At 34.1% G+C, this 22,717-nt stretch overlaps 1 pseudogene; it reads right to left on the bottom strand.

The window, feature by feature from the left end:
* Positions 1–14,899: 14,899 nt before the first annotated feature.
* LOC101443406 (M-phase phosphoprotein 9-like) lies at positions 14,900–16,286 on the bottom strand (annotated as a pseudogene).
* Positions 16,287–22,717: the final 6,431 nt, after the last annotated feature.

Below are 22,717 nucleotides of genomic sequence, written 5' to 3'. Positions count from 1 at the left end.
CAATGGAGGGATACTGGTATGGGATACCAATGACAGGTGATATATGGCTGACAGGGAGCTGTACAGAACATATGTCCAGGGTGCATGGTAATGATTGGATATACTCATAGTGGCAACAATTAAAAACCCAGCAGGGGGGGTACTGGGTTCCTGGCCAGTGGTGCTCTGTCGTGGTCCCTAGGGGAGCAGCGATAGTCTCACAGGTACAGCGGCGGGGACTGGGAGGGAGTGAGGGTTCAACAGTGAGCCCCTGATGCTAATGACTATGCTTGTGAGCTGATAAACCTAAAACAAGAACAAGGCCTAGAGCAACATTGTGCCTGGGAATTTCCTCCTGTCAGCCTTCATGTTACTCAAATGTGGCCAGTCTCAAAGCCAAACTCAGCATGTAATTGCAATGCCTTCCCTTCAGCGTGGGACATGACACCCGGGGATGAGCCTCCCTGGCAACGAGGGACCACTATCAAATACCAACTGATGATGCAACTGGAAAAGGACCTTATATGGAAGGTTCAATGCGGATCAACAGAATATCCATGTCTACATAAAACAACATGACTTTAAAATGCTGTTTGACCTAAATTAAGGGGGAAATGGAAAGGAGAAATGAGTTTATATGGCTACGAGTTTCTAAAAAAGAGTCTGGAGGCTGGCAGAAGGATTGCCCTCATGCACAACTGAGCAGAGTCAAAGAGACAGATAAAGCAGATACAACCCCCAGATATTGGTTCCTATGAAGGCTAAAGAGACCCATGAGAGTTATGGTCATGGCCGATGGGGTTTACTACCAGGGCAGATGGCCCCTCTCTGGAAATGGTGTTTATGTGTGATGAATCTGGACTCAGATGGGATCTCCCTTCATAAGACTTTCATACTAATCTGCTTGAGGTGCAGTTAACGTTGGGGTTTAAGATATAGTTAGGGGATTTGAATCTCTGGACTGATAATGTGATAGCCAGGTCCTGAGCCTCAACAGACTCCAGCACCTACAATCTGATTTATTGGACTTACCACACTCAGCTAAGATGGAGTTAAAGAAGGACAATCACCACACCATGGAGCCTAGAGTGATTACAACTGAAAATGGGAGGATGGCAGCCAACATCCATGTGGAATCTGAGCCGCCTCTCGACATAGAGGTGCAATGGACACAACCAATCCAATGTCCACATAGAAGAGGTGGCATTGGATTGGGAAAAGTGGACATGGTGGACGATGGGTATGGGGAAGGGCAGGAAGAGATGAGAGGTGGGGGCGTATTTGGGACGTGGAGCTGCCCTGGATGGCGCCTCGGGGGTGATCACCGGACATCGTGGATCCTCACAGGGCCCACTGGATGGAATGGAGGAGAGTATGGGCCATGATGTGGACCATTGTCTATGAGGTGCAGAGGTGCCCAAAGATGTACTTACCAAATCCAATGGATGTGTCATGATGATGGGAACGAGTGTTGTTGGGGGGGGAGAGGGGGGGTGGGGGGGTGGGGTTGAATGGGACCTCACATATATATTTTTAATGTAATATTATTACAAAGTCAATAAAAAAATAAATAAAAATAAATAAATAAATAACTCTTCACACCACAAGGATAGCTATGATTGAGATGGTAAATGACAAGTTTTGGAGAGGATATGGAAAAATTGGAACTCTAGTGCACTGTTGGTGGGTATGTAAAATGGTTATTCTTCACAAAGTTAAATATAGAAATACCATATAATCTGACAATTCCAATTCTAGGTATATGCACAAAGAAGGTGAATATGGGGTGTCAAACTGATACTTGTACACAGATATTTATGGCAACATTATTCACATTAGACAAAAAGTAGAAACAAACTATGTCTATTAACAAACATAAGCAAAATGTGGTGCATACTGACAATGTAAGAAAGAATGAATTTCTGAGACATACAGCAACACAGAAAATCCTTGAAAAATTATGCCCAGTAAAATAAACAAGACGTAAAAGGATAAATAATATTTGATGTCCCTTCTAAGAGGTGTCTAGAAATAGCAAATCTTCAGAGATTGAAAGTAGATTAGAGATTGCCAGTGATGGGAGAAGGGGAAAAGGGGCAGTATATATTTTCTGGACTTTCAGTTCTGTTCAATTATATAAATAAAAATAATAATAATTAATAAATGAAAATATATGTCTTGCTACCACCTTTCTTCCAACTTCTCCTGATATAGCAGTGTTTTAACATAGATTGCCCTACATCTGTTTTCTAGATACTATACATATATTCTGTCAGTAAATAGTTTATGATTATTTCTGAAAATGATTATGTTAATTTTTAATATGGTAATGAATGCTAACTATTCTAGCATATTTGATAAAAACAGATCTTCTCAATAAGTGGTTGTCATACTGGTCATAGAAAGAGCTAGAAAATTCTTTACTCTATATATTTATTTAGGATACCTGGCATTTAAATGTTAATCAATGTTAAGAAATGATTCCAATCAATTAATAATGTGTAGGAGATACATATATTTATATATATGTTTTGGATTTTAATTGGTTATTTGTGGGTATCTGCTTTAATTTGAAAACTTGATGAGATTGAGTTTATATATACATTTCCATAGAGATTAGCACATATCAGTTTTTAAAATTTTTCTCTCCACCCATAGCCATAAATCCCAAGCAGCATCAGTTTTTCATTACAATCAAACATTCTATCACAAACTGTAGAATAGTATATCATCATTGAATTAATTCTGCCAATGAGATACCAATTAAGCAAGGGCGTTGTTAAGGCAGACACTGCAGCTTGGCAGTGTCCTTACAATTTATAATCAGCCATGATCTAGTAAGGCATTCTAAGGTACAGGGCAAAAGACAACAAAACTCTCGGGGGTATATAAATAGAAAAACATACAAAGTTTGCTTTCAGCTAGTGTTAGTTCTCATCAAGAATTATCTGGTAAACCAAGAGGCGGTGAAATGTGCGAATCCTCTCTCCTCTTTGTGAACTCATATTGGGGTTATGAAACTGACATTGGTATGGGGAAGAAGCAAGAGGGACAGGATTATAAATTACAGCAGGCCTTCCAAGGGAAGAAAGAGTCCTATCATTGGAATTACATGGCCTGGAATGGTTCTCAAGTCTAAAGAGAAAAATTTCTTGAGCAAAGTCACTATCTATTTATATTTTATTTCATACTACAGCAATTTCCTGTGGTTTGCTATGTGGATTACATGAGTTAAAGCAGAGAGTACAGCTGAAAGGTTGCAAGTATTGAATCTATATGGATTTGGCATCTTCTTCCTTGTTCATTTTTTTAATATATAAGCCATTGGCAAATTCCATGAAACAATCATTACAGATAAATTCCCAGGTGGTAATTTTAGGGCAATGATAGTCATTCTAAATGTAATTCCAAAGGATTTTTTTCTCACTAGGAAGCACCACAATGCATACAACTGGATCTGGGTAGAATGACATGGAACAGAGTCTCTGGAAAAATGTTTAGAAATACTTTATTATTACAAGGGACATAAATTATGAATATGTGTGCAAGGCAAATTCTATAGGCTGAAAGTTTATTGTTTACTCCTTTTAACCTGAAATTAATAATTTGAAGAGCTAACTACTTTAAATACTGCAAAACTAGGATAAAAGTAGGGAAAAATGCAATAGTAATTTGTGACTATAGAAATGACTACTTGCTTTATTTTTTCTAAAATAAAAGTTTCTAACCTGAAGTCTCAATTGGATAAAAATGATAACTGAAGTATCATTCCTGATATTGGATCTATTATTCCATACTGTATTACTCAGGGTTCTCTAGGGAAACAGAATCAACAGGAGATATTTGTTAGTAGTATGAGATTTTATAAGAGCCTCCCAGGTGACTGAGAGGATACACAAGTCCAGGTTCCACAGGCAGGCTGTAAACCAGGGGCTCTGATGATAGTCCAATAAAGGTTCTTGATGAGTCTCTGGGAGACATTAACTATCCAAAGACAAGCTTGAAAATTCTCTCTGAATGCTGAAATCACTTCCTCTTGGAAGGCATTCAACTAATTGGATAAAGTGTCATTCATTGCTGACAGCAATCTCCCTGATTGATGTAGATAAATCAGCTAACTATGCAGTAAAGTCACTGGTGACTAAATGTCCTTGTATTACAATTAGCCCAGTGCTTGCTTGGCCAAACAACTGGGTGCAATTACCTGGCCGAGTTGACATAGTAGCCTAACCATCACACATACAAACAGGCAATGTAGTAAAATTGAACCTAAATTTGTATGGAGAAAGTAGAAATGGGAATAAGATATCTTCCTATTTAAAATGTCTCCTAAGATGTAAAGATAAATGTCGTAAGTGACACGGGCATATGGATTAGGGCTACATATTGAGTATCTATGGAGCATATTAAAATAAGTTGGAAATTCCCCCTAGGTAGACTTTAGTTCAATCAAAAAATTCCATTAATGAGTCAGTTGTGCATCAGTTTAAGGAACTAATGGGAAGAACACTGACTCCAGGGTTAGAAATCCAAATCCAATTCATTCTTACTAAATGTCAGTTTTACAACTTTGAGCCTCAAATTCTTCCCCACCTAAAGTTGCTTTACAAATTCAATGACCCAATTTCTACAAACTATTTCACTTAGTGCTCAGTAAATATGGTTTTCTTTCTCATCTGAAGGAGCAAAATTAATCATTATTGTCACTGAGTTCATATATAATTTAAACAAAAAGCCCAAACATTATAATTTGCATTGCATTAAAGAAGTGCATGTCTCCAAAGAATTAATCTTATTACTGTTATTTTGTAAAAACCCTGTTTCTTTTACTGTCATGTCATGTGACTCATCTATATTGTTGTGATGATATACTAACCTCCTTGAACTGCTCATGATTCACTGAAAGGCTCTTTCCTTTTACTCATATTTTGTCATCACATCAAATACTATCAATACCTTTGGGTGAATTATATTTATATAAATGGATGATCCCTTCCTAGCCCCTTGAGTCTTCATTTTTTAAATGTTTTCATTCCTGTAAACCCATTCCCATGGCAATATTCTTAATATTGTCAACATTAAAAATTGTACCACAATCTAAATCAGGCATTTAAATGTTCAATGCTCTCACCAAAATTATGTAAACCCTTCACTCTACTTTTGTGTGCTAATAGTGCTGGCGATATAACTATATATTACTACATATGCCCCTCTTCATTTCCTGAACCATTGCATAATGGTCCCCCTCTTTCCAAATGCAACCAAACACAGCTAATGATATTGCTTCATACTCTGTTAATAAAAGACTTTCTACTCATGAATCTATAAATCTACTTCATTAGCATCCATCTTCTTCTTCCCGTCAGTGAAAACAAAGTTTTATCCTCTTAAAAAGGCCAAATTTTCTACCTATATTATTAATTGTATCGTTTCACAGTTTCTTAGGGACATCTCTCCTTTGAATGACAAAATCCACCTTTTTTTTAACATCATCGCAATTAACAGTCAAACTTAACCAAGATGTTCCCATCTTAAAGCAAGCTTAAAGCAAGAACATCAAAAACAATATGTACCTGGATTTCACTTGAGCTGTTGAAATTCATAAAAATATTAATTATCTTCAACTTTCAATTTTCCATCTAATTTTCAAGTCTGCCAAAATTTTCCACAACACATGAAGTCTACATCTCACTTCCAATCAGTTTTCCAATCAACTGCACCCTTTCTTTCAATTTGACCATTTCTCTCAATTTGCTCTTTCAGACCTCAAACTCTGTTAAGTAAAAACACATATTTAGTCTTAATCTTATGATACTTCTTAATAGTTTTCAAATTAGTAGAAAATGTGGCTTTTTTTTCTTAACTATTTTCCTTGGCTTTCATGGCATTACAATCCTCCAGTTTTCTATTTAATCTCACTAAGCAATATCTTCAGTTTCTTTCTCAGGATCCTTTTGTCCAATATAGAATTCCTTTCAAGACTCCATTCTAGACCATAATATCTTCTTACTCAATATTCTTTCTACAGGTGTGATCAGTCTTCCCAGTGTTTTTCAATCGTGTATATGCCTACAGATATGCGTTAATGTGCAAATAATTCTCAGGTATATAATATACCACAGAGAACTTACTTATGGACTCAGAAAAACATCCCAATGTCTATTTTATCTTTTCCCTGAATACTGAGAAGCACTCATATTTAATATGTCTCAAACAAAAATCATGATTTGCCAATATCACCACAGCTGTATCTGATACAGTTTCCCCCACATTTTTCATGCTTTCTATTTACCTAGAATCTCAAGCCAGAAAACTGGATCATCCTTGATATTTTTTCCCCTCAACACAGCCATCAAATCTGTTAATACATCCTATCATTTATAGATATATCTCTGATTTGTTCCCTTTTCAGAATCTCAACTTTACAGATCCTGAAAAGATCTTGACTTTCATTCTCTTTTCTTTACACACTCTAGCCACAATAGCTTCTTTTATTTCCGTATACTTGCCAAGCAGTATGATAACTCTGTGAAGTTACTATGGAACAACTATATCAAGCTGATTCAATCAAAAAACACAGTTTGAGGTAAGCTCAGCTAATTTTTATTATTATTATTATTTAGAAGGAGAAATACATGCAGAGAAAAATGCACAAGTGTTTTCAGTTTTATTCTACTAATTTAAATCTGTATCAGAGAGCAAACATCCAGAACACTGACAGATTTAAATTTATTTTTAAGGATTTGGCTTTAAATTAACTCCAGTTACAATGCATTTGAATATTGACTAATAAATACAGTTCAAAGTTTCAGCATAAGCATTATTTCAGATGTTCTAGTTTGCTTAAAAGATAAGCAGACAATCTATTTTATAAAATATGAGACAGACAGATCTAGTTTTGTGATTTTTAATGGTTATAGTCCTCTTCAAATTGCATAAAATTCTTTATGTAGAATTTTTACTACGCAAAGTGCCAATAACAGATTCCCTAAAAGGACCAATGTTGCCAGGAATCTCAGATAACCGAGGGTTTTTGCTTGTTAAAAAACAAAAAAGAAAACAAAACAATCTTTCAATTAGAGTTTAACAAATATAACCATATAATGATTCTTAGATCTCACAAGGTGTATTGAATATAAAAATACTTGAATTATAATGCATCTAAAATAGCCAAAGACCGACCTGACATTTTCATTTAAAAATATATATGTATGTATGTGTGTGTGTGTGTATATATATATATATTTATATATGTATTTATATATTTATATATTTATTTATTTATTTATTTCTCCCCTCTCCCTCCATTGTCTGCTCTCTGTGTCCATTTGCAGTGTATTCTTCTATGTCTGCTTGTATTCTCATTAGGCGGCTCCAGGAACTGATCCTGGGATCTTCTGGAGCAAGGAAGAGGTGATCATTCTTTTGGGCCACCTCAGCATCCTGATGTGCTCTTTCTATTATTGTCTCTCCTCTGTGTCTCTTTTTGTTGCATCATCTTGCTGAACTAGCTCTCTGCATCGGCCAGCACTCCTGCATGGGACAGTGGCATTCTTAACTTATCTAGTAATCCATGCCATCAAGGGTTATCTATAAATATATGTCATCTGCAATATTCTACCCTAGGCTCCATTCTCACTTTATGGATTCCTTTGATTGACCCATTTTCAATTCACCACCTTTCATTCTCACTAAAAACTCCCTGATACCTCTTGATGATAATTTCCAATGCATCTCCAAAGTTCATATTTCTCTTCTAATTTCCAGACCTTTACATCTCACTAGCTACTCTACATTTCTATTTTAATGCATTACTACTACTGCAGTCATTTCCGTCTCCTCTCTTCTCCACCTCTCACCTACAGATCAGTCAATCTTCTTATGATCCAAAGCTCAAGGATTGATACCACCATCTACCCAGTTATCTCATATAAAACCTTAAGTATTTTCCATATTTATTTTTGTAACTTGGCTTATGCTTTATCAATGCCTACAGTAACTGCCTTGGCTCAGGCAAACATCTTGTTGAATGATAACAACAACCAAATCATTACTTTCTTGTCACTGGGGTCTTGAATTCATTCTTCAAAATGAAGGAAGAGAATGGCTGTAAAGCCAGAAGGCCATTAAAATGTTTCAGTGATTCTCTGCATCCCTGAAGGTAATGTCCAACTCCTGAATATTACCAACAAGAACCTCCATCAGCTGGATCCTTTTCTTCCATGTCCTCACCACCAACGAGGCCACTGTACCAACCCTTACAGTTATACCAGAAATCTCAAAATTTTCTAAAAGCACCAGGTTTTGTTTCACTTCACTTTTAATCTTTTTACGCATTCTTATGTTTTGCTGGCATAATCTCCTGTGACTTACCTAGTAAACTCTTGACACTCCTTCAGATCTCAGAATTCTTTGTGAAGGCTTTTCTGAGTTCTTACAATGTTGGCTGGCTTCATAATTCCTTACACCTATTCTTATCTAACACTTATGTTTCTTTATTGAAATCACCTCTTTACTTACCTGGATTCTCTATTAGGCAATATGTGACTGAGGGAGGCATTTTGTCATATAAATATTGTATGCTAGTAACTACCCAACACAATGCTTGGCACATGCTTTACATTGCAAAATGTTCAAAAGAATTAATGAATTTTAATATTTATTTATTAGATTTAAATCATACTTTCTACAAAAACATATTTTGCTCTCTTTTAATAAAGGGCAATCATGTATCTAAGACTATATCAGCAAATTTTTGTTTGTGTCATTATATATGGGTGAGGTTAGGGGGTTGATGCAAATTATTATAATAGAATCTCCTCCTCCCTTTATTATTTGCTAATAAACAATATGGTCTCATTACAAATTGCATTTTTCTAGACTTTTTTCTGATTAACCATCCAATTAATAAAAATAGCCTTGTTAAGGATTTTAAAAAATAATCTGTGAAAGGATTTTGTAACTTAGTTATGATTAAACAAAGTAAATTTTACAATTGCTTTCATATTAATAGTTGCCTCTTAAAAAAATGGAGATACTTCTTAACCCTGGATTTCTACTTACTCCTTTTATTATTGAGTTTTTGATACAGAAGCTTAAGTTTGTGCTTAATTAATCTAAGAGGTTCATTTGCATTTCCTCTGTAGACAGTTGATTCTGAGCATGGGTTAACTTTCTCCAGATAATTCCTTTTATAAACATAGAGTCATGAGTATTTCAAATGTCATTACTATAAGTTTAAATTTCAGCAAAAATGGAGATCTGTTTTCACTTGCAATACATGGATTGGTTACAATGAGAATCTATATCAAAATTTTGAATTTTCCACTGCATACTGGTTGAGGTAAGTAAACATCTGCATTTTTCTTTTTTAAATATTTTGCACATACCAAACTGAGGGAGGTAATGGTGAGGCTATTTTTCATGCAATACAAGTTCACAATCCTGTGGAGAGACAGAGATGTAAATGGAAATTTAAAATAAAGCACAGTAAATACTACTGTGGTGATAAGAGCAAAGACTTCAGAATATATGGGCAGGGCTACTCAATTCTGTTTGGGGGAAGAAAGTTATATTGATGTATTAAACAGTGGTCATCATCCCATAGTTATGGATTTTTTTTTCAGTTTCTTAAATAGAGAAGTTTCCTAAACATTCTAATCAGTATTCTGTGTCTTCTTTCCTGCACAGTCTCCTCAGTTCTTTGTTCTCACTATGCATTAGCTTGGGAAAACATGTTAGTTTGTCCTAAAAGTGAATTGGCTTTACTGGTATTAATAAAAACAAATTTTCCAACTTCAATATTATCTAAATTATAGCAAGATTCAAGTTAAATAGTAGATAATATTATTTTTAAAAAGCACTTACACTTAGTCTCACATTTTCTAGAATATCACAGTCTTACTAGCAAATCAAAGCATACAATTCACATTAAAATGCAATGTAAATAATTTTACTTTAAGCCATGCATTTCCCAAACACTTGATTTTACTCTACATGTGCATTTACTAAAACCGGTGTATATGGTCCTTCTCTTTTACAATAGGCTTGCATGCAGTATTCTAGAAAGATTTAATTATTTAGGATTTTCCATGATGATGAATGTTACTAGTGCTTCAATTCACATATAAATATCACCAGGTGCTTATTTGTTTGATAGAGCTACTGCTTGTTTATAAGTTTTCTGTTTATTAGTATGAATCAGGATATAGGTTAATTGGGAATAAGTTGATGAATAGTATCTGAGTACACAGAGCTTCCCTGCAGTGATTTTAAACAAACTTTTAATGCCTAAGAGATCTAGTTCACCTACAATGTTGATGAGCTCAATGCTAGGGAAGTACATTAGCGCTTCTGGGTAAAACATCAACAAAATTATTTGTCTTAGTTTGCAAGGGATGCTATGATGAATACCACACACTGGTTGGCCTAAATGACAAGAATGTATTGTCTTACAATTTTGTTGGTTAAAAGTCCAATATCATTGCAGAACTGCAGGTCACGCTTTTTGCCATTATCTGCAGCACTCAGGTGATGGCTTGTCAGCAGTCCTTGGCATTCTTTGGCCTGTAGATGTGTCTCTGCCTTTGCCGCATGGCAATCTCTTTCTCCTATGACTTCTCCTGAGTATATCCAAATTTCTTCCACTTACCATGACCTCAGCCACATTGGACTGAGACCCACCCTGATTCAGTTTTGCCTCACGCAAGCACAGGACAAGGGGTTAAACTTTAATATGCACTTGTGGATGGCATGATTCAATCTATTATAACATTAAGTTCATGGTACTTTTTAAAATGGACATGATAATAATAGAACAGTTCTACAAAGCTGTTTTTTCTCTGCTCAACTCCAGTAATACCTATTTTGTAACAAACAAACTAATCATCTGGCTATAGATATTAAAAGGTGATATAAACAATTGGGAAATATTGATGAAATTTAGTCTATAAGAATATTTTGTATGCAAATAAAAATAACTAAATAAATTTTGCCCTAGTACGGAATTAATTATCTTGCTTCATATTACATCTGAAGTATTATGGCATTCAAGATTATTTGATAATCACTATACCTTTCATTGATAGAAGAAAGTATTATCACCTATCAACAAATCATTTATATCCACATGTATGCAGATTTAGTATCACTTTATTTGAAATAAATTAATAAATTTTTAAATTTTCCCTTATCCACAGAGAACATTGATGCTTTTGAATATTTCTTTTCATTTTGATAAAAATGGTAATATTTTCTTTTAACTGCTTTATTTTTACATTAAGCATTTAAAAAATGCCAAAATACTTGCCTGCATTTTTCATTAATATTGCACAATACTTGCCTGTGACAATCAAGATGGTAGAATAAGAAGCTTCAGGGATCTATCCCCCAACAGAAACTTGGAAAACCACCAAGAACTAGCAGAAATATTCTTCTCAAATGAGCATGAAACAGTTTAATGACTATAGGAAGAGGCCAAAATGAATCGAGAAAACTACATAAACCTGGTAGAAATTCATGGTGCCCTGGATCGCTTTCCTCCTTCCCAGTAAGGATCTCTTGTCTTGGGTCCAGAGAGCATAGTAACTTTCATGCACATATAGGCCAGCATCTATGCCTGGTCCAATCTGTGTGGTAGAGGCTTGAGGGACTTGCTATCCCAGAACTTGACCTGAGTGTAGAAAGCAACACACCAAGTTCTCCAACAAAAGGCTATGAGAGAGAAGTCAAGTGTTCACTTGGGCAAGGGATTGCTGGCAGAAAGCCATACAGGGCAGTGCCTGAGATCATAAAAGAAATATTTCCTCGGGAAAAGAAAACACTCATATCTCTCTAAACAAGGGATTTCCTAGGACCACACACACATGCCCAAAACATGACACGTGCACAGAACAGACCAGGGAGGCCTCTAAGCTTTGGTCTGAAGTTATTCTAAAAATGCATTTTATAGATAAGCTCTGAAGGAGGGCACTTCCACGGTAAACCTGTAAAGACTGGGAATTGTGTTTGCTTTTGTTCCTTCTTTCACATTTTTTAGCTCCTTGCATTCAAGAAAAGCTCTGTCATAACACTAGCTGGATACAAGTGTAAAGAACATAGACCTCAGAGTTTAAATTCTAGCAATAAACACATTGATATATCAAAATAGCAAGTTTCAACAAAACAATAGGAAACATACAGAAAAAAAACAGTACGTGATGACATGGGCAAAGAAGAGTAAAGAATTATGAACCATCAATGAGGAAGATCAGATCTGGGACATTATAGACAAATAATTTCTTTAGATGTCCTAAATATGTTCAATGAATTCAAACCAAGTAAACCCCAAATAGACCCACACTTTGCCCTTTTATAATCAGACTCCTAAATTCAAAAAAGATAGAGAATTCTGAAAGTTGCAAGAAAGGAGTACCACATCACATTCAAGGTAGCCTCAATAAAATTAACTGCAAATTAGTGTTTGGAAACCACCCCATGGAGTCACAAAGGCTGTGTGTAGACATATTTAAAGTACTGAAAGCAAAAATTTCCAACCCAGAATTCTTTATCCAAAAAGACTGTCTTTCAAAGATGAGGAAGGCATTAAGACATTGCTAGACAAACAAAAGCTGGCAGCCTTCTTCACCATTAAAATTTTACTACAAAAATTACTAAAAGGAGTACTTCAAGTTGAAAGGAAATGATATGGACAATTGACTGAAACCAAATGAAGAAATAGGTATCTCCAGTAAAGATAATGACATGGGTAATTATAAATACCAGTAATACTGTATTTTTAATATCGAACTTTGCTTTTTACTACCTACAAGACTAAAAAAGCAAATGCATAAATCTAAGGCCAAATCAATATTTTGGATCTTATAATGTATAAATATGCAACTTATGATACGAACAACATCAATGTAGGAGAATGGAGGGGAAGAGAAAAATAGTGGCTTGCAGTCATGTATCCCAAAATAAAATATGCTCTTCATCTTACCCTCGTCCTGTGGGTAAATAAGATCTTTTGATGAGATTACTTCAGTAAGGGATTAGTCCAATTGACTCAGGATGGGCCTTAATCCTGGTACTAGATGTCTCCTAGAGGAGACCATAGAAGGAGAAACCATGAGGAGCAACCAGAAACTGCAAGTTCATGGAACTTGACGTAGAAGGAAGACATTACCATGTGCCATGTGACGGAACAGCCAAGAAATCCCAAAGATTGCCAGACAACAAAAATATACCAACCTAGAAAGGAAGCAAGGTGTCTAGCCTCTTAAATCTTGAGCCAATAATTTTAAACACAGGCTTTGTGTTTACACATGATTTCAAATTCTGCTTCTGCCATATCACCTATATTTCCTTGAAAAGCTTATTTGATATTATCTAAACATTCATTTCCCAAAAGTAGATCCATGAAACAAGCTTCTGGAACCCTTACTAATCCTCTCCCCAGGTCCTTTTGGAGCCAGTCTGTGCCCCATTTATGGGCCCTGGGCATCGTCTGGCTAGGAAAGACTGACTTAGGGCACTATCTCTGGCACGCGTCCTCTCCCAGAATTTGCCATCCAGGTGAAAGTAGCTTGAAACTACTAAAGGAATGTAAGAAACCAGAGTTGGAGAGTCTGGGGCAAATGATTGCCTGCTCTAAACACTCCTGAAGAGGGACGTCTGTCTTCTGTGAAATAGAGGGGGCATTCAAACTCAAAGAGGGGAACTTTAAAACAATTAACAATCACAAGCCCAGGACAAGACACAGGCCCAGAAAATACTGTGAAAACCCTGTACACTATATTCACCTTGAGCAGACCTTCCTAAAGAGTTGAAGTTCAAGAAAATCTCTGTCTTATAACCAGCTGCTTACAAAATCAAGAAATAGACATCTTAGGGAATAAATCCAAGAACTAACATTTAAAATATTAAAATGTACAGTGTTCAGTGAAAGAGTACAAGATAAAGAAACAAGAAATGATGCCCCATCCATAAGAAGAGAATAAAAACCTGGAAAACACCAACAAAGAAGACAAAAAGGTGACATACTGAACAATGACTTTTTAAAATATCTTAAAAATGCTAAAAGAGATGAGGAAACTATAGAGGAAGAACATAAAAATATCAGGAAAATACTGAATGAGCAATATAAGAATCTAAGTAAAAAGATGGAAATTTTAAAAAGGAAGTGAGGCATAAGGGGATCCCATACATATTTTTATGTAACATTTATGTAATCTAAAGTGTTTTTTCAAAAAAATTTTAAAGTATTTTTTTTTAAAGGAAGCAAACAGAACTAGTGGATTTGAAAATTCCAATAACTGAAACGAAAAGTTCGCAGAAGGATATCTATAGCAGATTGAAGCTGGTAGATGAAATTATCAGCAAACACAAAGACAAGGCAATTGAAATTAGACTGTGGAGCAAAAATAATAAAGAATTATAAAAAGTAAAAATCACCTATGATATCTCTGGGACACCATCAAGGATACCTTTATGGGAGTCCTTGATAGTGAAGAAAGAGATATAAGTGGAGAAGGAAATTAAAAGAATTAATGGCAGAGAAATACGGAAAGAGATGTGAATATGCACATCCAAGAGGCCAGAAGAACAGCAAACAGGATAAACAAGAAGAAAATCACATTTTTTTTACTACGTAGTTTAAGTTTATAAATTTGTTGTGCAAAGATAATTTTAAAAGGATGAGTTTAGAAACAACTGCTTCCCTGTTTACATTTCCTTATTCTAGATATAAATAGGAGAAATATATATTTAAAAACTTTTTAATAGTAAAATATACAAGAGACTCCTAAGCATAACAAAATACCTTGAAAATATGTGGCCATTTGAAGTATAAAATAGCAAGTGTAAAGAAAAGGATAATTGTAAAGTACTATTTGAAGGTTTATAAACAGTATAAAATAGTTTGCCTTTTCTGAGGACATAATTATATATTAATGTAAACAAAGATGTCACAATATTTAATGGCTACAAATCTCAAAGATTTGCAGCTACATAACCCATGAAACTTCTTTAGTGTCATGTGAACTGAACCCACTTCTCTATTAATCCTTTCCAAAGGATCTTCCAAATTTTCCTGATTTAATCTTGACTGCAAAGTGATTCACCCTCCAGTAGAAGGCATTTGGCTAAGTGCTGCCTCAATCTGGGGTTTTCCCTTGTAAGTTCATTAAAAAAGTCATTCCTTTTCAGTTAGGGTCCTGATTTTTGCTGTATATTCAAAATTGTTACCATATGGTTTTATTGAAATAGGCTTACACTGTTCATAGCTAACTGACATTTCCTCTCCCAGGAAGGTCTGACAGATAAAATCTTCACTTCATTTGACAGTGGTTTGGGGCAAGATTTTCAGTATAATTTTCTGAATATTTGCCTTTTTCTGAGTCATTTAGAGGAAGAAACCAGAGTTGTTTTCTTAGATTGGTAGTTGCAATGTAGTGATAGGAACAGTATCTAAATCATCTGAAAAATATATCAAATTGAAATGGACTGCTTTCATTTTTGCTAAATAGATGACTAAATCCTGGGGGAAATTTTTTCTTGAGGGGATTCATTTAGGCTATAAGCCACAGTCAATGGTGATAACATACTCTTTCTTTCTGTTGGAATATTTGATCTACAATTTGAAGGTGGTAAATATGGTGATCTCTATGAGGTAGAACCAAATTTCTTTCACCTCTTTTGGGCATATTTCCATGGGAACTGACTTGCATTGATTGAGCTTCACTTTCCCAAGGATTCACTAGTTCTAAAATATTTGAGGAATCTACTTTCTCTGCCTGTATGACCCAACTTTAAAATACTTTTTCCTCATCATGTTACTTTAAAGTTTTCATGATTGGTGTGCTTGGAGTCTTTCTTTGTTGTTTTGATTTTTATTTTGTTTTTTAATCAATAAACTTGTTGAAGAATCTCTGGGTGAAAAATTTTTTTGTGGAAGAGAAATGGACCCAGAAACACACGTTTCCTGCAGCTGGTTATTCACTTTACTATCCTGGATGACCAAATTCTGGCCAGTAAAGATCTAGTACTCTGTTTCTGGTATCAGCCACTTTTGGCTGCTGATATCTGAAGTAGCTATTGTGTTGGGATATGAGGATCTGATGGAAGTTTTAGAATTATGACAAATATCATATTTTCATTGTATACCTGCTTGATCTGAGCTTCCTGCTTTGAAATTGTTCTTTCTAAATCAGAAATCTGAGTAGGTGCATCAAGCAATTTGTTCTTACTGTATTTAATGTTTCTTTTACTCTTCTGTATTCTTTTCCAAAGGACTGATACTCTTCTAAAATAACCGGAAATATTGTCATATATTCATTACACTACTGAATGCAAAAAAAAAAAAAAAAAAAAGGGAGAGAGTTCTGAAAGCTGCAGGAGAAAAGCAACACACTAGGTACAAGTCAGTCACAATTAGACTGAATGCCAATTTCTCATCAGAAACCATGGAGTCAAAAAGGTGATGGGTTGAAATACTTAAGGTATTGGAAGAAAACAACTACCAATGAATAATTTAATATCCAGCAATACTTTCTTTTACAAATGGGAGAAAGATTAAGACGTTTCCGGATAAACAATACATGAGGAAGTTCATCACTACTAGACCTGCCCTACAAGCAATGCTAAAGGGAATTCTTCAGACTGAAAGGAAAGATACCAGTCAATGGTTCAAAGTCACATATAGAAATAAAGATCTCTGGTAAAGCTTACAATTTGGATAATTATCAATACCAGTATTATTGTATTTTACTGTTTGGTATGTAACTGCACTTTTTATTTTCTATAGGTGCTAAATGGAAATGCATAAAATAATAAATCTATGGTTTTGGATATACAATACAGAAAGTTACACGTGATAAGTACAAAAAAGGTTGTGAGATGGAGGGGTATATGCAAAATATACGTGCATACTATTGGAGTCAAGTAGCTATCGAAATAAATATGATTGTTTTATACTTAAGATGTTAAATTTTAACAAAATTGGTAACCACATGGGGCATATATGAAAAATATATCAGATAGAGACATAGGCAAAGATAGGCACAAAGTATGTTACAACACAAAAAATCAAATAAATATAAAATTAGACATTAGTGGAATTGTTGAAGGGGCAAAAAGGTATAAGATTTACAAAAGAGAAATATGAAATTGGCAGAAGATCCCATATTATCAGTAGTAACCTTAAATGTAAATGGATTACAATCTTTAGTCAAAAGGCATAGATTTCAGAATAGATAAAAACATCATGACCCAACTATAATCTGCCTATAAGAGATTCACCTTAAATTCAAAGACACAAGTAGGTTTAAAATGAAAAGATGGATAAAATTTACCATGCAAGTAGTAACTAAATGAGCTGAGATAACTATAGTAAGATCAGATAAAATAGAGCTTATGTCAAAAACAGAAAGGACAAAGATGGTCATTCTATACTGATAAAGGGCCAATTTAAAAAGATGTAGTAATTATAATCATATACACATCTAACATCAGAACACCAAAATATAAGAAGTAAATACTAACAGACTTGAAGGGAGAAATTGGTGGGTCTACATTTATAGTAGGAAACTTATAGCACTTTCAATAACGGATAGACCCTCTAGCCAGATCAATAAGGAAATGCAAGACTTGAACAATATGCTAAAACAAGTAGATCTAACAGACATATAAAATACTTCACTCAAGAGAAGTAGAATACACTTTTTCTCTAGTGTGTATAGACCATTCTCCAGGATCGATCCTATGCTAGGTCACAAAATGAATCACATGAAATTTAAAAATAATATTGAAATCACACAATGTTTCATCTCCAAAAACAGACTGAGGAATGGAAAAGCCACAAATATGTGTAAATTGAACAACATATTTATAAACAGCCAATGAGCTAAAGAAGAAATCACAAAGGAAATTAAGAAATACTTTGAGGTTGATAAAAATGAAAATATAACATAGCAAAAAGAATATCCCCATAACAGTGCTGAGAGGCAAAATCCTAGTTCTAAACGCTTATGTTAAAAAAGAATAAAGACTTCAAATTGGAGACATAACATCAAAACTGAATAAACTAGATAAAGAAGAGAAAACTAAACCCAAAGTGAGGAGAAGGAAAGAAACAACTATGATTAGAGTGCAGGAAAGCCAAATAAAGTTAGAGAAAGAAATAACAAGATTAGAGTGGAGGGAAATCAAATAAAAGTAAAAGTGAAAGAAGAGAATAATAAAAACAAATTTTGATTCTTTGAAAAGATAAATAAAATTTGTGAACCTTTAGTAAACTGACAAAAAATGAAAATGCAAATAACAAAATCAGGAATGGAAAGGGGACCATTACTACTGTCTCTGCTGAAATAAAAAGGACTATAAGAGGCAACTATGAAAATTGTATGTTCAAAAATTATATAATGTAGATGAAATGGACAAATTCTTAGAAATACACAAACTACCTACATGATCTCAAGGAAAAATAAAAGATCTTAAAAAACAAAAAACTAGTAAAGAGATTGAATCTGTAATCACACGATAACAAAGGAAAAACGGGATCAGATGGCTTCACAAGGAAATTTTACCAAACATTACAAGAAGACTTACACCAATTGTGTTCAAATTCTTCCAAATGCAAAGAGAAGGGAATACACTCAAATTGATTCTATGAGGCCAGCATCACTCTCCTACCAAATCAGATAAATATACTACAATAAATGAAATTACAGACAAATATATTGCTTGAATATAGATGCAAAAATACTCAACAAAATACTACCAAAGTGAATCCAATAGCCCATTAAAGGAATTAATATACCATGATTAAATATAATTTGTTCCTGGTATGCAAGGGTGAGTCAACTTAATAAAATCAATTAGTGTAATATACCACATTAAGAGAAGGAAGGAAAAAAGCCACGTGAACATCTCAATTGACACAAGAAAGATGTTGCACAAAATCTAGCATTCCTTTATAAAAACACTTAGAAAATGAGGCACAGAAGGTAACTTCCTCAACATCATAAAAGGCATATATGAAAAACTCACAGGAACATCCTTCTTAATGGTGAAGTAATTAAAGCATTCTTTTTAAGATCAGGAACAAGACAATGATGCCCAGTCTTATTCATCGTTGCACTAGAAATTCTTGTTAGTGAAATTAAGCAAGGAAAAGAAAGTAAAGAATCCAAATTGAAGAGGAAGAAGTAAAACTTTTCCTTTTCATAGATGCCATGCTCCTATGTTTAGAAAATCCTGTAAAATTCATGACAAAAGCTCACAGAGCTAATAAATGACTTCAGCACACAGGTGGGCTACAAGATCAACACCCCAAAATCGGTAGTGTTCCTATAAATAAGCAAAGAACAATCAGAATAGGGAATCAAGAAAAATATTCCATTTAAAAGAGTAACTAAATGAGTCAAATACCTTGGAATAAATCTAACCTGGGATGTAAAGGGCTTGCACACAGAGAACTACAAAATATTGATAAAAGAAATCAAAGAAGACATACATAAATAGGCCATTCTGTTTTTATGCATTTGAAGACTATATATTATTATAACATGTTAAATCTACTGAAACTATTTATAGATTTAACACAACCTCAATTAAAATTACAGCAACTTTCAAATGCAGAAATGGAGGAGCCAATAATCAAATTAATGTAGGGGAAAGGGGCCTTGAATAGCCAAAGTCATCTTGAAAGAGAAGAAGGAAGGTGAAGGACTCACACTTCCAATTTTAAAACTTTTTACGGATCCTCAGTAACCAAAATAACATGGTATTGGCAGAAGGACAGACATATAGATCAATAGAATTGAAATGAGAGCTCAGAAATCAGCTCTCATGTTTACGGCAAACTGAATTTTGACAGGGGTGCAAGGATCAGACATTTGGGAAAAATTAGCAAATAATAGTCTCTGCAACAAATGGTGCTGGATAAACTGGATCACTATTTCCAAATTTTTTTTTTTTAAAAGAGAGAACCTCTACCTCCCATAATATACAACAATTAACTTAAAATGGACCAAACTCCTAAATATAAAAACTTGAACTACCAAACTCCTAGGAAAAAATATAAGGTATATCTTCAGGACTTTGTGTTAGGCAATGCTTTCTTAGAATTTATACCCAAAGAACAAATAAAAAGAACAAAAATAAATAAATGGACCCTCATCAAAATTTCAAAACTTTGTGCCTTAGAGGACTTTATCTTGAAAGTAAAATGACAACCTATATAATGGGAGAAAATATTTGGAAACTGTATGTGTGATCAAGGTTTAATATTTGGAATTTATAAATAAATCTTGCAAAATAACAACAGAGAGACAAACAACACAACTAAAAATGGGCAGAAGTCTCTAATATAAATTTCACCTAAGAAGGTATAGAAATGTACAGAAAGCACATGAAAAGAAACCCAACATCATTAGCAATCAGGGAAATGAAAATCAAAACCACAATGAGATACCATTTCATACCCACTAGAATGGCTATTATTTAAAAAATTGAAAATTACAAATGTTGGAGAGAATGTAGAGTAATAGGAATGCTCATTCATTGTTGGTGGCAATGTAAAATGGTGCAGCCACTGTGGAAGATGGTCTGGTAGTTCCTCAGAAAATTATATATAGAATTATCATATGACCCAGCAATCCCACTACTAGATATATACAAAAAACGTAAGGAATTGAATAAATATTTGTACACCAACTTTCATAGAGATGTTATTCTCAATTTCCAAAAGATGACAGTAATACATGTGTCAATTAACTTGTGAACAGATAAACAAAAAGTGTTATATACATACTACGGAATATTATTCAACTATAAAAAATGAATGAAGTTCTGATACATGTGACAACATGGCTAAACCTCATGCTGATTGAAATAAGGCAGACACAAAAGGACAAATATTATATGATTTCACTGAAATGCCATAATTAGAACAAGCAAACCCTTAGAATCAGAATATGGAATACATTTTACCAGGGGGTGGGGTAGGGATAAGGAATGGAAAGTTTATGTTTAAAATGTACAGAGTTCCTATTTGGAATGGTGAAAATATTTTGGTAATGAACAGCGGTGATGGTTTGGTAGTGGATGGTGGTGATGGTAGCACATTTTGAACAAAAATAGCAGCACTAAAATATATATCTGAATGTGGATAAAAGGGGAAATGTTAGGTTGTATATATGGTTTACATAATAACATTTTAAAAATAATCTATACAATTATACTATACAGGGAATCTTAAGTTAAATCTTGGATAATAGTATTACAATTATAAAAATGACCTATCCTCTGTTTTGACAAAATTTTCACAATACCAGATGTTAATAATAGAGTGGTATATGGGAATCCTGTATTTTATCCATGATTGTTCTGTAAATCCACAACTTCTTTAATAAAAAAAAAATATATTCCCAGAAGTAAAATGAGGATAAAAATCCCATTTACTTCATACAGTGGTTATGAAGATTAAATATAAAAAAACAAATACTTAATACTGTATTTGACTTTGTCCAAAAACTCATTATTTTATATAGAATATTTTTCAAAGTGTGCATCATTAAGACTACCTAAACACAATTTTCAACCCGCTGCATAGATTAAACTAATCCTTTTTTAGGCAACTTACTTTCCTGTAAATAATATTTCCCATATTCATATTCACTTAGTTCTCTATGTACTTACAAATTTAGTCACAAACAATCCCTCCTCTCAACTGTCTAAATCTCCATTCAATATATTGAAATGCAACAGGTATTCCTCAATGTCATTTTCTTAGAGATTTCAGGTACCATCTGATATACCCATTCTGAATAGGTACCTTTATTTTTGCTGCATAGCTATATCCAAGATTTTTCCTTTGAGTTTATCCCAGGGAATTCCTTAACATCTCTGTTGTATTCTGGATCCTATGCTTTCCTTTATCTTTGTTTATACCCTAATTTTTGGTGATGCATGCCCGAAATAAGTTTTCTGAAAGGATTCAAGCAGGAAATAAAACTTTTGAGAACTCACATTAAAAAAAAAACAACAACTGGTAAGTCACTTTAAATTTAATTGACAATTTGGCTGAATATATTATTTTATATCAAAAATCACTTTCAATCATTTTTAAGGCATTGGTCTATTGTCTCCTAGGTTTTAGTGTTATTCTTGAAAAACCCAACAAATTGATGGTTCTTGATCCTTTCATGTGGACATCTCAATCATGTTTTAGCAGTTTTAAAATTTTATTTTCTATTATTTTATTTTATTTTTCAATATTTTAATGAAGCTTTAGACTACATTAATGTTATGTCGAAAATATAGGGGATTCCCATATACCCCACCCCCACCTCTTCCCCTCCCACACTTTCTCCCATTAACAAAATCTTTCATTAGCGTGATACATTTGTTACAATTGATGAACACACACTGAAGAATTGCTACTATGCATGGTCTGTATATTATATTATGGTTTACACTTTGCATTGCACAATTTTATAGGTTTTGACAAACTGTACAATGGCCTGTATTTGTCATTGCAATATCATGCAAAACAACTTGAATGTTCCAAAAATGCCTCGTGTTACTTATTCTTCCCTTTCCCTCCCCTCAGTATCTCCAGTGACCATTGTCTTTAAACCAAAGTTATAAGTTCTTCCATTTCTAGAATAATAATAAGTTTACATTAGCCCATGGTTGCATCCTTCCCTTATGTTTGTTCATTCTTCAGTCCTGAGGATTTGAGGATGGTGATGTCCAC

This window comes from Dasypus novemcinctus, chromosome 9 (genome assembly GCF_030445035.2).
Source record: "Dasypus novemcinctus isolate mDasNov1 chromosome 9, mDasNov1.1.hap2, whole genome shotgun sequence".
Classification (NCBI taxonomy): Eukaryota; Metazoa; Chordata; class Mammalia; order Cingulata; family Dasypodidae; genus Dasypus; species Dasypus novemcinctus.
The sequence above is the reverse complement of the archived record's forward strand: the minus strand, read 5'-3'. Positions and strand labels throughout refer to the sequence as shown.